This window comes from Typopeltis vanoorti, chromosome 20 (assembly GCF_054136105.1).
Source record: "Typopeltis vanoorti isolate ZY-2024b chromosome 20, IOZ_Tvanoo_1.0, whole genome shotgun sequence".
Classification (NCBI taxonomy): domain Eukaryota; kingdom Metazoa; phylum Arthropoda; class Arachnida; order Uropygi; family Thelyphonidae; genus Typopeltis; species Typopeltis vanoorti.
The window spans coordinates 71,554,128-71,569,888 of record NC_143568.1 but is presented as its reverse complement, the minus strand read 5'-3'; the positions used below and the strand labels follow the sequence as shown (position 1 = coordinate 71,569,888).

Below are 15,761 nucleotides of genomic sequence, written 5' to 3'. Positions count from 1 at the left end.
GCTTTTTTAAATTAATACGGGCGTTTTTTTTTCTCTCTTTCCCTTCACATATCTGACAAAACAATCATTAATTGGGACTGTCAGAACCACCCTGCGTAGGTGCATGACGCGGTGATGAGAAAGGGATTGGTATAAATAACCTTAATTCAGGCTCACAGATGTTGGATTCTTAATTGTAGTTCGCAAAAGAATATGGATTATGAAATTTCTTCTCCCATTTGGGGTTTTGATGGGAAGATTTTTCGTTCAAACATTTCTAAGAGACGTTTTTCGTTTCTGCATCGATTGAATTGCCATTAATTGACAAACGATTCACTTTTTTCAACTTGCAGTATTAAAATACCTAAAGCGAAAACATAAATTGTCAATTTGTACTTTTTCGTGTAATTTTAGGCTAAATAAAACCAAATGAAAGTGCTTACTTGGTGGTAGATTTTCTTACCTGAGCTAAACGTATATAAAAAGAGGCTATTTATATATATATAAAGAAGGCTATTTATGATTACTTGCAAATATGCAAATTTTAAGTTAGCTTGTCTAGTTTGTGACAAACCTTCCAAATGGTACAAACTTTTTTTTTTTTTCAAGATGGGTGAAGCAAAAATGCTTTTCATATTTCCCGTTATCTGTAGGGGACAATGTAAGCATAGGGTGTTATTGAGCTATGAGCTCTAATCATGGCAGGAGGGTAACAGCAATAGCCGAGCCTCAGTTAGAACTTCATTGACTACAGCATTGCCATCCATTACCCTCCCTGGGTATCCATTTTAGTCGCTCGTACGACATGCATGGGCTGCAGTGGATCTATTCTTATCCCGGCCACCACAGACAGAATCAGTACAATGTATTGTTCACAAACCATTTAATTAAATCAAAAAAGACTATATTACACAGTCTTATCCACATTAACACACACACACACACACACACACACACACACACACACACACACACACACACACACACACACACACACATATGCAATTGCATTACAATTCTTTGTCAATTTTAATTCGTTCTGATTCAGACTTAGTTCTGTGTTTCCTCCCTTAAAGTTAAATCATAATCTAGAATATCCTGCTAGTCATACATACACAAACTGAGAATAAAGCATGCCTTAGGCAAGCTTAATTCAATATTAAATTGCATTATCCAGTACACTACTCTTCTTCATTTTACAATAATTACTTACACATATAGTATTAAGACACACCTTGAGTGAGTTTATTTCAATATTAACTTACACAATCTTATTGTACCCATAAGCAGAGACACTTGATGTACGTTCTTGCTTGGGAATATCACTATATATATATATATTATATATATATAAGTAGAAAAGTATGAGTACTTAGAATTCCAGTTCATCACTGCCTTTTACATGATTCAACCTTTTTCCACAGGGAAGTGCTCTTTCCCCCCCCCCTTTCCTTCTGCTTATGTCCTTATAAGGACTGGCTTAAATGGGCGAAGCAAGAATACTTTTCATATTCCCCGTTATCTGTAGAGGACTATGTAAGGATATATATATATTTAAATGTAAGTTTTTTTTAACTTTAGTAAATATTAGGGTTACAAGTAATTTTATACACTTGATTATTTTACTCCTAATCCCAAGTAAGCAAACAGTTAAGTTTGCGCCTGAACGTAGTTCAAGTCTAAAGGTGGTGCAACACCAGGGCAATAAATAAACGTTTAGACTTGAACTACGTTCAGGCGCAAACTTAACTGTTTGCTTACTTGGGATTAAGAGTAAAATAACCAAGTTTATAAAATTACTTGGGAACCCTAATACATTACCCAAGTTAAAAAATCTTATTTATATCTATATCTCCTCCACACATTCTTATTCAAAATAAAAACACCTTGTAAAGTTGAGAAGGCTCTGTATTACTAAAATCTTGGTATTTAGGGTCTAGCTACTCACCGAGGAGACCTCAAAAAAAGGTTGAAACCGGTCTGGGTAGTGACCCCACCCATAATGTATTGCTATACATCTCTTAGTGAGATGTGCTTTACATTATGGAAAATACTAAGAATAGTGATCAGAGCTTTACCCACCTTTACAATGAGTTGTCCTGGTGTTGCACCACCTTTAGACTTGAACTACGTTCAGGCGCAAACTTAACTGTTTGCTTACTTGGGATTAGGAGTAAACTTGGTAACCCTAATGCTCTGATCATGGCAGGAGAGTAACAGCAATAGCCGAGCCTCAGTTAGAACTTCATTGACTACAGCATTGCCATCCGTTACCCTCCAAGGGTATTGGATTGAATGAATCAATCACCGACTGTTTAAGTAAATGTGAACTCAAAAAAATTCAGACGATCACGATCTCTAGGCCACTCCATAGTGGGCGAAAGAAGACCGTCCATATCTTAGCGTTGGTTCCACTCAGTGACGGGCTCCCTCACCACAGAGCAGAACCGCTCAAATTCCAAAGAAAAGTATTCACGGACAAAGCCCCTCCGCGGGCCGTGCCGGAGAACACTTTCCCCGGAGACTCAAATTGCTCCCTTAAGACAAAAACCTTAAGAGAGCGAACTCAAAACTCTCGAATCTCAGCGCCCAAGGGGGTAACAGCAACAGCCGATCCTCAGTTAAACTTCATTGGTACAGCATTGCCATCCATTACCCTCCAAGGGTATTAATCACCGCATCTTACGGTCGATTGATTCCCCTGATCCACCTTCCTTTTGCTTTATAGTCCTTATAAGGACTGGCTTAAAGGGGCGAAAGCAAGAATGCTTTTCATATTCCCCGTTATCTGTAAAGGACAGTGTAAGGATAAGGTGTTATTGAGCTATTAAAGCTCTGATCATGGCAGGAGGGCAATAGCCGAGCCTCAGTTAGAACTTCACTGGTTACAGCATTGCCATCCATTACCCTCCAAGGTAATAATAATCACCGCATCTAATCTAACGGTCGATTTTCCTTCTTCCTTCTGCTGTATGAGCGAAATCATTTATATTTAGCATTCTATTTATTTTTAAAAGGTGTTGCAAATAAATTGCATAAATTATTTAAAAAATTTAGATAACTTTAAAATTTAAATTATTTAATTTATATAATTCAATTCTTTATTATTTATAAAACTTAGAATCGATTCTATAGATATTTTGAACTCTAAGAATGCAAAATACTTTTTTTATGTGCAGATGTATTTTACAAAATGAGCTTCATCTATTTACGAAGCGATTGCTATACTACAGAGAATATTTTGTATTGTTTGTATTAATATATCCAAAATGGTATATTCCAAAGTGTTGCTGTTTGTGTGGTAGGCATCAAACAGTCGACGCTCCCATTTTTATCTCTTATTTTTAATCCTATCAATTAAATATGCCCGCGTGTTACGGGAGAAATTTCTGTTTTCACACATCATGATTCCACAGCGCTATGACCCTCCTCTCCTTATCTCAGCAGAACTGCAACAGGTTTCGTGAATATAAATTTAAATAACTCCGTTTGTAATATAACTTTTCCTCTATGGTTCACTACCACTTCGATTTGTAGCCGTACACTAGGCTGAATAAAAACAAGAGTAAATACGTAGCAAGAGTATAAACAACCTATGAAGTGAAGGCGTTACATGCGACTGTTTCTATTTATATTGATGTCTGAAAAGGTAATAAAACGAAGTTCTGCTTTGTGAACACTTCCGTTTTATTTCAGCTTCCATTCTATTCAGCTTTACTGTTGAATTACGTTATATAATTAACCCCGTAAATATGCGCAATAAATGCGCCAGTCATTCAAGTTCTCTGAATTGTCAAAGAGGTTCATTGTTTTGAATTTCGAGTTCGGTTTATTTATTTTTGATTTTAATACTTATTTTATTTTAGAAGCATAAATGCAACCAAAATTATTCGACTTTCCTTTTTTTAATTTTATAGTCCTTATAAGGACTGGCTTAAAGGGGCGAAGCAAGAATGCTTTTCATCTTCCCCGTTATCTCTGTAGAGGACAGTGTAGGGATAGGGTGTTATTGAGCTATTAAAGCTCTGATCATGGCAGGAGGGTAACAGCAATAGCCGAGCCTCAGTTAGAGCTTCATTGGCAACAGCATTGCCATCCATTACCCTCCAAGAGTATGATGTCCGTTCCCAAACCCTCGACTTTCCTACAAATGATTTTTTAATACATAATTATATAATTAACTTTTCTCTGTATAAAAATTATAATAGATTCTTACGTTATCTTTGAAGTATTAATAGTGTATATATACTAATAATTTCTATTATTTCATGAACATTTAATGAAATTTAATATTTAATACAAAATTGTTTTTTTAATTATTTTTTTTTCAGTAATTTTGATGTTTATTAAATTACAGAAATGTTCAGTAGCTACTTATTTTGATACCACACATATTCTACACGTGAAGAATTATAGGATATACAATTTTACCAATTGATAAATAAAATGTAATTTTTTTCTGGATTTTTTTTTTTTTTAAATATCTGCTTTATATGGCAGGATTATATGTCCAATTGTCCACGATTTTAATTTCTGAGGTCACGTGACACGCTTATTGGGCTAAGACTTCGGGGCTTATGTTTGTGTGAGTATGACAAACTATATATATATATATATATACAGGGTGTTCGGGATAAATTTGACATATTTATAATTAATTATATTTTTCCGTAAGTTACATGTATTAACACACACTTCTCTTCATTTAAAAGTTTGGACCCTTCTTCATTCATATACAAGATGTCAGAAAGGATGGATAGCTGGAACCCACCTGAATCATGGAAGAGAATAACTTGTATCATGATGATTCGTGCCCGCCATCAAAATAAGGATATTACGACTGCTGCCCAATGCTCCCTGAATACAGTAAAAACAATGAGGCATGAACTAGAGACTTGCAATGGTGACTACGAGGATGTAGCAAGAAGAAAGATCCCTAGCAGACGATCTGATTGGGTTCGTACAGCAGAATTCCTCGCAAATCTGCAGGAACAGGTGTTGAAGAACCCTGGCATTGGAATTCGGGCTTTGTTCGTGGAGTTGCTAACTGTAGTCAAGCCCTGGATAACAAGGGTAGCCAATGGTAGGCCGTATGTATGGCAGCAGGATTCGGCCCCTTGCCACACCTCTGGGAAAAGTCAAAAATGGTTGTCTGAAAATTTCTACGACTTCACCAGTCCAAATGTTTGGCCTCCAAACTCCCCAGACCTTAACCCCATGGATTATTTTGTATGGGGCGCAGTTGAAAAAGACACCAATCGCACTTTCAGTAATACAAAAGCCCAGTTAATGGATAAAATTAAAACAGTTTTTGCGGCCCTTCCCAGGGAGACTGTAGCATCAGCTTGTTCGAGGTTCCGAAGCAGAATTGAAGCTGTGATCGATGCTAATGGTGGTTATTTTGAGTAAATCTTGTTGAGAGTATTGTAATTAACTCTGCCTGTAATGTTTTTTGTCAATTCATTAAATTTAATAGATACAAAGAAGATTTTCTTTTTCCTTACGAAACTGTCAAATTTATCCCGAACACCCTGTATATATATATAGAGAGAGAGAGAGAGAGACAGACAATGTATAGAGGCGCCTAAATTTTCTTTGCCTTGGGGCATCTGATACTCTCCGACCGGCTCTGGGCGTAGCTAAGGAGGGGCGGAGGAGGCAGTCTGCCCCGGGCGTCACTTTGAACTTTTGCAGTTAATTCTAAAATACAGTCTCGAGAACTCATTTCCAAATATTGTAATACTATTGCGAATTTTCTTCACAATTGCTGTAAGTGTTGCTAGTTGTGAGAGGAGTTTTTCTAAATAAAATTGATTAAGAATTACCTACCCTACATTACTATAAAATAGACTTCGCCAATGTCATCGACAATTTTGCTAACAGAAAAGCAAGAAAAATAACATTTTAGAATGTTGGAATTAAAGTTTTACTTCAAAAACAAACATAATGTTTTAATTTATTTCCCTATACGTCGTTTTGACTTTTTTGTAGTATTTTTGGGGCGGCAAAAGCTCTAGCAACACCACTGAGAATAATTCAAGTGTAATTCAAAACCTAATGCATAAATAGTAATCCAGACTCCTGTGGAATCTGTATTCTTTTCAAGTATAAGGGTGATTTTAAAATAATTTACATTTCGGTTCTGTTGAAGGAGTCTATCTTCATTTATATTAATTAATGCATAAGATTTCTAGTCCCTGAATACAAATATTAAGTTTTCATGTGCTTTCTCGCTTTTCTCTAAGATATTTCCGAACTTGTTATACATAGTCCTGCTAGGCCAAACTCGGAGCAAATCTATGAATTACGGGCCTCGGGAATACAAATCAATAAATTCTGTCCACCAAACCATTCCCTAAACATGTAGGCCGGGAACAACTTACCCTTTTCCTCGTATACCTTGATCCTGTGATCACTATTGAAAATAGCTGTGGTTCCTTTTGCGTATACAGCAATCCAGTTTTTCAACTATCAGATTTTTTTTTTTTTTTTTTATTCATAGCATCACACAACATCATTTCCTGAAAGCTCGGTTAAATCCTCGAGTACTTGTACTATCGTTTATATTACAACATCCTTAAATCGTATTTTCGAAACTGTTCGCGGTAACCATGGCAACCGGAAAAGCAATCTGATATGTCAAGTCGACAGTTTGCAAAGGAGATCTAATGCAAATCTGTCAATAAATTCCTTCCAATAAATATGGATCTCGCCGACGTGTTTAAACCTCCGTTTCTATCGTCAGAGAGTTCAATAATAATCATAAATAATAATATAAGAATTGATCCTCTCGTTATCACTTAGAACATGACCGTTGCGCCCATTAGTTATCACATTCGCCTACAGACGCTGCGGATGTTTAGAGAAGCCAAATGATGTTTACACTCAAAGTTTTTTTCCGTATAAGTCTTCCTCCAAGTGGTACGTGTTACAGGTGTTTGTAGGCAATCTTCTAAGAAAAAAAAAAAAAAAACGCAATCTTCTAGAAAGGTTTATATACAAAGATAGATAAGGAAAAAATAAATGAGGTGAAAGGCTGTCTTAAGAGAAAATAATACCAAAAAATGGAGAATTTAACTGTTTACACCGCTTTTTCATAGGGCAATCCGACCATTAATTTTTTCGGGAGGGCGGCTGAAACTACTTTGGGAAGAAATCTAGAAAATGGGAAAGTGTTTACCAGTAATTCCGTTTATAGGAACATTTCACAGATTTAGAAAATCTTTCCACTCTATCTGAAGCGGATGAATGTTCCTAGGCCTAGCAGGGCTCAATTCTTCAAAAGCAGTCGCGATATTTCCTCTCTGAAAATGAAATTTAGGAGATTGCATGGTTTTGGAAAGCGAATGGGATGTAATTATGGTGAGGATTTAATTATATCCTTAAGTGGTTCCCAGACTTCGTGTTTCTTCTACTAAGGTTGCGAGGAATGTTAAATGTTAAAAATAATAAATTATATCTCAGAATATCTGGAGTGGTTACATGGGAGAGGAGAGATTTGTTACTAACTTTGCCTTCATATTTTGCTTTAAAATCAGTAGAACTGCTTCAGAGGCGTTTGAAATATTGCAGACACCAATTATCAGGAAAAGTCCATCCGACGAAAGCCAGACAGGTCCTGTAGAATATCAAAAAACACGAGTGTGTTTCTTTGACTGTGAAGAGTCATGAGGAATTCATTCCCCCAGGCACCAAACTGTCAACCAACAGCATCACTTGGGTATCCTTAGGCGTTTGAAGAAAGATATTCCTTGATAGAAAAATGGCGCATGCGCAGATGCAGAAATTTTTGCGTTGAAAGCAGACATTTCTGCATGAGTACGGAAACCACATAGCTGTGGTTTCCGTACTCTCAGCACCTTCTCTCCTCCAAATCCAACCCCCTATGACCGTTTTGTTTGAGATCGGAAGTACCACCAATCTCAAAGGGATCGGTACTTCCAGTAGTGGAAGAAATGCTGGATTCAGTGAAGAATTTCACAAGAAAATCATCAGTCCGTATGGATTTCGTGTTATGTGTAAGAAAACGAAGAGGGAAAGCCAATCTGGATCAAATTCTGGACTTCCACTCGCTTGTAAACACGTGTTCCTGGCTCGGGTCCCAATAATTTATATTTGACATTAGTATAAAAGCTCTCTACTGGAGCATAAAAATTGAATTCCCAACTAATAACCTTTATTTATATAGTAATTATAGTAATTAGCCATTTTAATTATTTTTTTGATACAAATGGAACCTTTTCAAGCCACTTCCGATAAGCGGGCGTCAGTATTATATACTCTTGTAAGATGTATATTAAAAAAAGCATTTTATAAGACTGCTATTGTGCGCAATCGCAACAGTTACTTGAATGGGAAGGTTTTGACGAACTCTATTCTTTTGGAGACAGTCGCTGTATAAGATATTAGTAAGACGGAGGTGTTTGTTTATTTTAAGGTTGAATTGATAACAGTGGAATAAGGTTTCCTCCTCCACAATAATCAAGTGTCAATACCCCAAAGTTGGAGTCCTCTTATAATAAACATGAAATATAAAAATAACACTTGCCAACGAAGCCTCATTTTTCTGAAAATCTGTATCGTAAAACTGCGTGCTTTCAGGCCGTAAATTTCTAGCGAACTTTTTTTATTATCACGCTTCTACTGCCTTTCCCCTTCTCGCATTGTTCAATCTTTTTTTCTTCTCTCAGTCACTTTTATTAGTGTCCTTAAAATCGCCCGCAGCTGTATTTAGTACGTGAACATCTTTCGAAGATATACTCAGCCCTTTTACCAAAAATATAACCCCATCTATGAAAGTAATTCCGTCATGTGGCGCCACTGTTCCCTCGTAATAACTTCAGTTCAGTTGCTGGCACAAATAATTTTATTATAAAAAATGTTTATAAGCGCAGGCAGTTGATAATCCCGCTGGTTGAGGCCTAATCTTATATAAATACATTTTTTTTATGATATCCTTGATTTTCAGGCGATTTTTTCGCCTGAAAATCATTAAAAACTGGAAACTTACGACTATCGGTATGATATATTTGTGGAACGTATTTCGCGCATGCGCATGTAGAACTTATTTCAGCGCATGCGTTTTTAATCATGACTTAAGCGTAAATAATTACTAACCAGACGACAGATTTTTTTAAAATAATCTAACGTAGCCATTGACAGACAGAATGTGATTATTTGATATGTATCATTTAAAACGATTGCGCAAGATTTTTTAAAAATAAATATGCGGTTTTAATGCCATAAGTTTCACTGTGTATATAAAAAAGCTCTCTTAAATTTCAGTATTTACAAATTTCAGATAGCGCACAGCGGAAATTTCACTCAAATGAACTTCCTTATTGGAAACTATCGGTAATGCAATTACTCAAGATATCCACATGCTGAACTTTTATTATGTCACGCGGAACATTCGACACTACTGAAGATATCAGGCATGTGACTGTTATTTCAACCTTGTCTGCAACTGAAGATTTCTTTTACTTCATAACATGCTTACACATGGAAATATAGACGTTAGAAAGATGAATTTTTGATGACGCACAATCTGTTGAGTAGGTTTTTAATTCTTATTGAAATATTTGAATATTTTTAAATAATTATATATCCAAAAATTAATTATAAAAATTATTTTTTGATAATTAAAAAATGAAAACAGAAAATGGGCAATGTTTTACCTATTGTTTTATTTATTTTTTATGTGTACCCTTATGTCGCCTTTATCTATATAACACTGAGTTATCCGGGTATGAGTCACACGGCTGTTTCTATAGTAACTTCAAGCGGCAGTTGCCATCTGTTGTCTGTTGTTAACTATTTTCGTTGTTAGAACAGCATGCATCTGTTTGAGTTTATAGAACCAGAAAGGTGATTCTCCTTAATATGAATCCACGCTATTCAGTGAAGTGAGGGGAGGATGTGTATGGAAATGTTCAGTTACTGAGATCATTTAATATATGTTACTCTTCAAAACTTGCACTAACAAATTAACAGATATATTTAACCTAGTAAGATCAATAATTAGAACTGATCTATAACGAAGTATGTGATTTAATTTGTAATTCGAAATTAATCCTACGCTGGGAGATGATTTTCACTTCTCGGCTCGACACCAGTTATCTATCATTTATTCGTCATTTGAAATTAACTGGCCGATGCTACATGATTTTCATTGTTCGGTGTGAACCACCTGACTTTTTTGTGTGTGTCAAGACTCATGATGGTATTAATGTTACCTCTCTTAAGAACATGATTATTGAGTCATGGGGATAAACTAATCAGTACAAAAGAGGGAAAACTAACGGTAATCGGTATTTATTCTGAATTATTAGATTTAGGCTTAGCTTTTAATATCCATTCTCAATATTATGTTACAATCTAATTTAATGTACATTTAGGAGAGAATAGAAGACATTTCATATCACAATAATTAAATCAGAGAAAAATAAACAAAAGAAAAGTTAAATACACGAATTATTATTTAAAAGAATTTGTAGTTTCGAATTTGTAAAAAAAAAAAAAAAAGTATAATTTAAATTGAATATTGGAGAAATGGAAGATCAACATCGCGAATGTTTACAAATCAGCCTTTCTTGTTTAACTTCCGAGTTAATTTAAGTTGCGATGACTCTTCCAGTGGAATCTCCATCCCTCTTTCTTGATTTTATCTAAATAGTTTCCATTTTTCGATTTGAGTGGATTGCATGTATGCTAATACTACACCGATTCTCCAAAATCATTCTGACTTTTAAAGGATAAGAATAGCTGTATTCACAGAGTAGTCTATTTACATATATATTACGGTGCCAACTGAACTCTAAATTTACATTGAGAGAAAATGACGGGGAATCCTAACACCAATTGTTTTTAAATTTCGAAGTCGTTTTCACAAACATATTGAAAAGAGTAAACAAAACTTGCAAACTTATCTAGGATCTACAGGAAAGGTTTTTAGGGAATGTACGCGCGCGCGCGCGCGCGCGTGTGTATATATATATATATATATATATATATATATATATATATATATATATATATTGTAATTCTTTTTCTCTGTTATTCAGCAGCGTTTTTAATAGCTTCGAATATTTACTGAAAGGTAATAGAAAAGCGGATTTCAACCTAACGGAGCCGCTTCTAATACAGAATTAATCGTAGAGAATCTCCATACGAAGTCCATTCATTAGAAACAAATACACAAGAGGTGGACGAGTGTAATGTTTTCGTAATACGTCATCGGTAGTTTACTTTCCGCACAATATTCTTCGAATACGAAGAACTAATCCGTGGAAAGTGCTCTCAATCCGACCTAACAATATGGCCCATAACCGTTCAACCACTGTTATTAAAATTAAGGGTTGCAAAAATGATTTTTCTTCTGTCCCCCCCGTCCTTTCCCCCCTACAAAAGTGGATGTGGATATGAAGTTTAATAAATACGAAGTAGCAAGGTTGCTGCTACAAGCGTATAATCCCAATGCATTATGGATATTTCTGTATGAACCCTCAAAGTCGATGATACAAAGGAGAGGTAATTGCTTTTGGGTCTGTTTCTGCTGTGGGTGGGAAAGATGGAAGAGAAGAGAGGGGTATGTGGGGAGGAGGTGGTGTACTGAGAAGGTGGGAGATTTCTGCTAGAGGTCATTAGCGACCACTCTTTCCATAAGTAGCCGTTCCTTCGCTCTAGCACTTCCATTACTGCCAGATTAACTGTCGACCTACGCTACCGCTAGCACATCCCAAACACCCAACGCTACAGGGAATTGGTGATTCAGCCCACTTTAGAATATCGACAAGTCTGTCCGTTTTATCGATCTGTGCTCTTCGCCACAGCCAGCAATGTTATTGCCATCAAGTTAGCCTCATCTTTTCTCTCTATTTTCTTTGTTTTCTTATCCTTTCGTTTTTTCTTCTTCTTTTTTTTTTTTTTTCAGAGAGTTTTAATGTGTTGGGCTTTTCTTCTGTTTATTATAAATACTGTCTCTGACATGTTGCATGTTCGATAAGAAATCCTTCAAGATTTCTTATCCCCCCCCCTTCTTTAATAAAGTGTTTTAATTAGAATGAAAAATTGTTATTAATCTATATAAAGCGAGCGTTGCATTCTCATCTTTCAGGGGAACAGATGAAAACGAACGCCAAGCCATCACACACACCTTTTTTTTTTACGGGGGGGGGGGGGTTCGTAAGATGCAAAGTATTCAGTATTTCTATTTTCAATGGTTATCTTTACAAAACTGTTTTTCAATGTTTATAAAGTCAGCAGTTTTGTGTAAGACAGCGGAACGAATGGTTTACATTGCTTAGACAAAGTCTAAACACGTCAATCTTTACTGTCACTATTAGTTACGGAGTTTTCGGAGATAATGAGTGTTGGCGCTCGTAATTTAATTTTGTGTCAGCACAGTACTTCTTAACTGTGATTAAAATAGTTCGATGTTTATATAAAAGTGCTTATTATTACGTTTACGATAACAAGCATACAATAAGAGTAAAAGGTTTGGATCAGGAGCTTCAAATAGAATTCTCCTACCCCGCCCTTTTTTTTAAAAGTGAAATGGCAACGGGAAAATATAAAAATATTTTCGTAGCAAGCTTTTTTGTTCGGTTTGAGGATATATATGGCAACTAAAAAATAAATTTTTATAAGTATACGTGTAATCAAAGTATTAAAATGTGCTAATCCATTTTCAGTTACTTAAAATTTAATATTTCAGGGAATTGTGTCTCGCATGTAACTGTTGCCAGGGTAGAACTGAGGAATATATTTGTAAAAAGCCAAAAGTGGGTTCGGTGAATCCATTTGCCTTCAGACAATTAGGAACAATGAAAATTTACATGCCGTATGTTAAAAATGTATTTTCCTATTCATTTCCTCTATACAAAGTAGAAATATTTGAAAAAAAAAAATATATATATATATATATAAATATAAATAAAGCATGGAGTATACTACTCGCGATGCGTACATTTTTTTCCTATGAAGAATGTATAGTTACTTAATTTTTGTATTTTATGATATTTTTAAAATTCCTAATATAAGCTATTAATCGAATTAAGCGATTAACGTGAAACAAGTAGAAAACTTACAAAACACCGAGTTCTTAAAAGAACTGGGCGATGGACTGAGTCCTTGACTCTTTATCCCGTCATCTGAATGAAGTAAATCTGTATGGATAGAGTGTTATTGAGCTAAAAAGCTCTAGTCATGGCTGGGTAACGGCAATAGCCGAGCCTCAGTTAAAACTTCATTGGCTATAGCATTTTGCCATTGTCACCCTGGAAGTCCTAAAAAGGACTTTTCGGGAATCGAGTGTTGAATTAATACGAGAATAATATTCCCATATAGAAATAGAAAAAAGGTAGATAAAGTTATTATTAAAATATACTGGAATTAAAAAGAAATAAATGAAACTTTTTTAGTAATTATAAAGTAAATTATATTTTACAAGAAACTATATTCTTAATTCTTTATTTTAAATAAGGTAAACAAAGTTTTTGCTTGAAATATCTTTACGACTGGCTACTTGTATGCCATGTAAGGGACTGGCTACTTGTATGCAGATGGGTTTTGTAAATACACTTTTGTAAATACTCTATGAATATCATCCATAAGAATATTTAGCGTTGCTTTAAAAAACAGGTCCTAGATTGTAATGTTTCTAAGTCGTTGTTTTAAAGCCAAAAAGTGACATGGTTGTGTTGTAGATTATACTGCAAAACAATTGTAATCCGTAATCTTTTTTATGTGAAATTTATTAAAAAAAAATACCATTGATAACAGTTCAAATGCTACAGCACAGTACAACAGTCGGAAATAGAGTGTAACTATATCAGATTGTTCCTAGACATCTAAATCCTTCCTAGACCGGCTGTCAACCGCATCAGCATCTGTGGAGAAACGAAGATTACCCTTCGTTCGTGTCTGCTGATTTTAGGTGACAGTTGGCCCCACAGTATGTCAACGGGGATATTTTTCTATCAAGGCCAAAGCGATGACCGATGCCAGTGCGGTGACCCCGCGCTCAACTAGGCTTCTTACAGTGAAATAGATATACAACAGCTTGGCCATTACTTGATATATTTTGTGCGGAATATTTATGGGGGAAAAAAAAAAACTTTCTGAAAGAACAGCTGCAGACTCAAGGCCAGCATACAAATTTAAACATAAAATGAAAGTGCAGAATCTGACAGTACGAAATTAAAATGGAGTAATTAACATGTAAACTAATCTACTGACGTAGTGACAGGGTTATGAATCCAAGGCCGACCCAAATTTGCACTTCTCAACCATTTGTTGGAATATATACAAAATAGAAATAATAACTGGCCTCCATCGCTACGCCACCAAACCAGTATAGTTTACAATTCAGAAAACTGCAAATTTAGGAGAAAAGATAGTACATACATGACAAGTGCTACATTTACGTAAGACAACTGCCTACAGCCTAAATTTTTTTCTTTTAAATAGGATAATATAATTTGAGTCATCGTAACTCAATTGGTTTACAAAAGCAAATTCTGTAGATAGACGTAAACATAACTGACAACTTTGATTTTACGATGAACATTCTAAAGAAACACAATCAGAATTCATTCTCCTCTGTTGAAATGTCTTATGTATTCCATAGAAAGAGCTACAGATTACATTAAATAAATTAAGATTCTTAAATGATTCAACTACGTAATTGCAATCAAAAGTTATCTATGAAAATCAGACGTCCACTCGAACATTGTTCATATTGTGCTAGGTATAATCACCTCTGCTTTGCGCGCCATGGAATTCAATGCGTGTGCGAATGTTAAAAACATCCCTATCCAATTGAAGAACAGATTTAAATAAATAGTTCCAAATGAAGCGGTAAAACCACACACATCAGTATTCTATTTTTATCCAATTGTAGTATGACACACAGCACCATAAAACTTCATTTGGACAGGAGAGCCCATCAAAGACTGTTAACCTGCACGCATCCTAACGTCTATTGCTGTGCAATTTGTGATCACACTGATTACCTTGTGACTCTTTTTTATTTTCTCAAGTTGTAGTTTGGCGCTCCCTTCTTTCGACAAGTCTTAACTCGATGGAATCGAAGCCAATGGTCTATATAAAGTTGTTTTCCCAGCAAGCATGGATCCTACAGGCTAAACAGGTACACTAAGGCAGGTTTACTTACCTGTCGCCGCTCCTCTAGCTGACCTACGTCTCTGTAATTACTTAATTGGGGGTCTTCCAACGAGGGGACCTGTGATTTGCAACAGGGATAACGTACCCTGCTATTACCGTTACACCCCGCTATCACCTAGCGGACTATACCGCCACTGTTAATGGCCTCTGCCTTTTGCCCCTTTGGTTTTTACCGAAGGGTTAGATGGGCATTGTCTTTATAGGGTATAAAGTGTCGCCCTTTTCTATGGGTATTCGTTATTACTGGGCTTGCCTATTTAGCAAGTTTTATGGTTTGCAAATGGTCATTATTGAAAGGTTGGACACTGGGCAGATGTCTTTACTACGACCTAGTAAACGAGGACTTGCAATGCCAAGGCTTTCTTGGGAGTGGTTTTTTAAATACAGTATATATATGTGTGTGTGTGTGTGTGTGTGTGTGTGTGTGTGTATATATATATATATATATATAAAAGAGATCAAAAATTTCCACCTAAGACAAATCAAGTTGGCTTCGCAAAAACTTTTCATATATGAGAGAACCGCATATTTTGTGGTATGATAATGGAGTGCATTCCTAAAAATCTATCCGGGTATTAACATTTGACGTTAAAATA

General features: G+C 35.5%; 1 protein-coding gene across 6 annotated transcripts in view; it reads left to right on the top strand.

Moving 5' to 3' along the window:
* LOC150095554 (latrophilin Cirl-like) overlaps positions 1–15,761 on the top strand; it is a 232,380-nt gene that overhangs the window by 28,879 nt on the left and 187,740 nt on the right. Inside the window, exon 1 of one of the 6 annotated variants that reach the window (XM_090410734.1) lies at positions 9,489–9,533. The exons of the other annotated variants lie outside the window; for them this stretch is intronic. The gene's annotated coding sequence lies outside the window, so the exon portion shown is untranslated. Of the gene's footprint in view, positions 1–9,488; positions 9,534–15,761 lie in introns of those variants that run through there. 6 annotated transcript variants of the gene reach the window in all.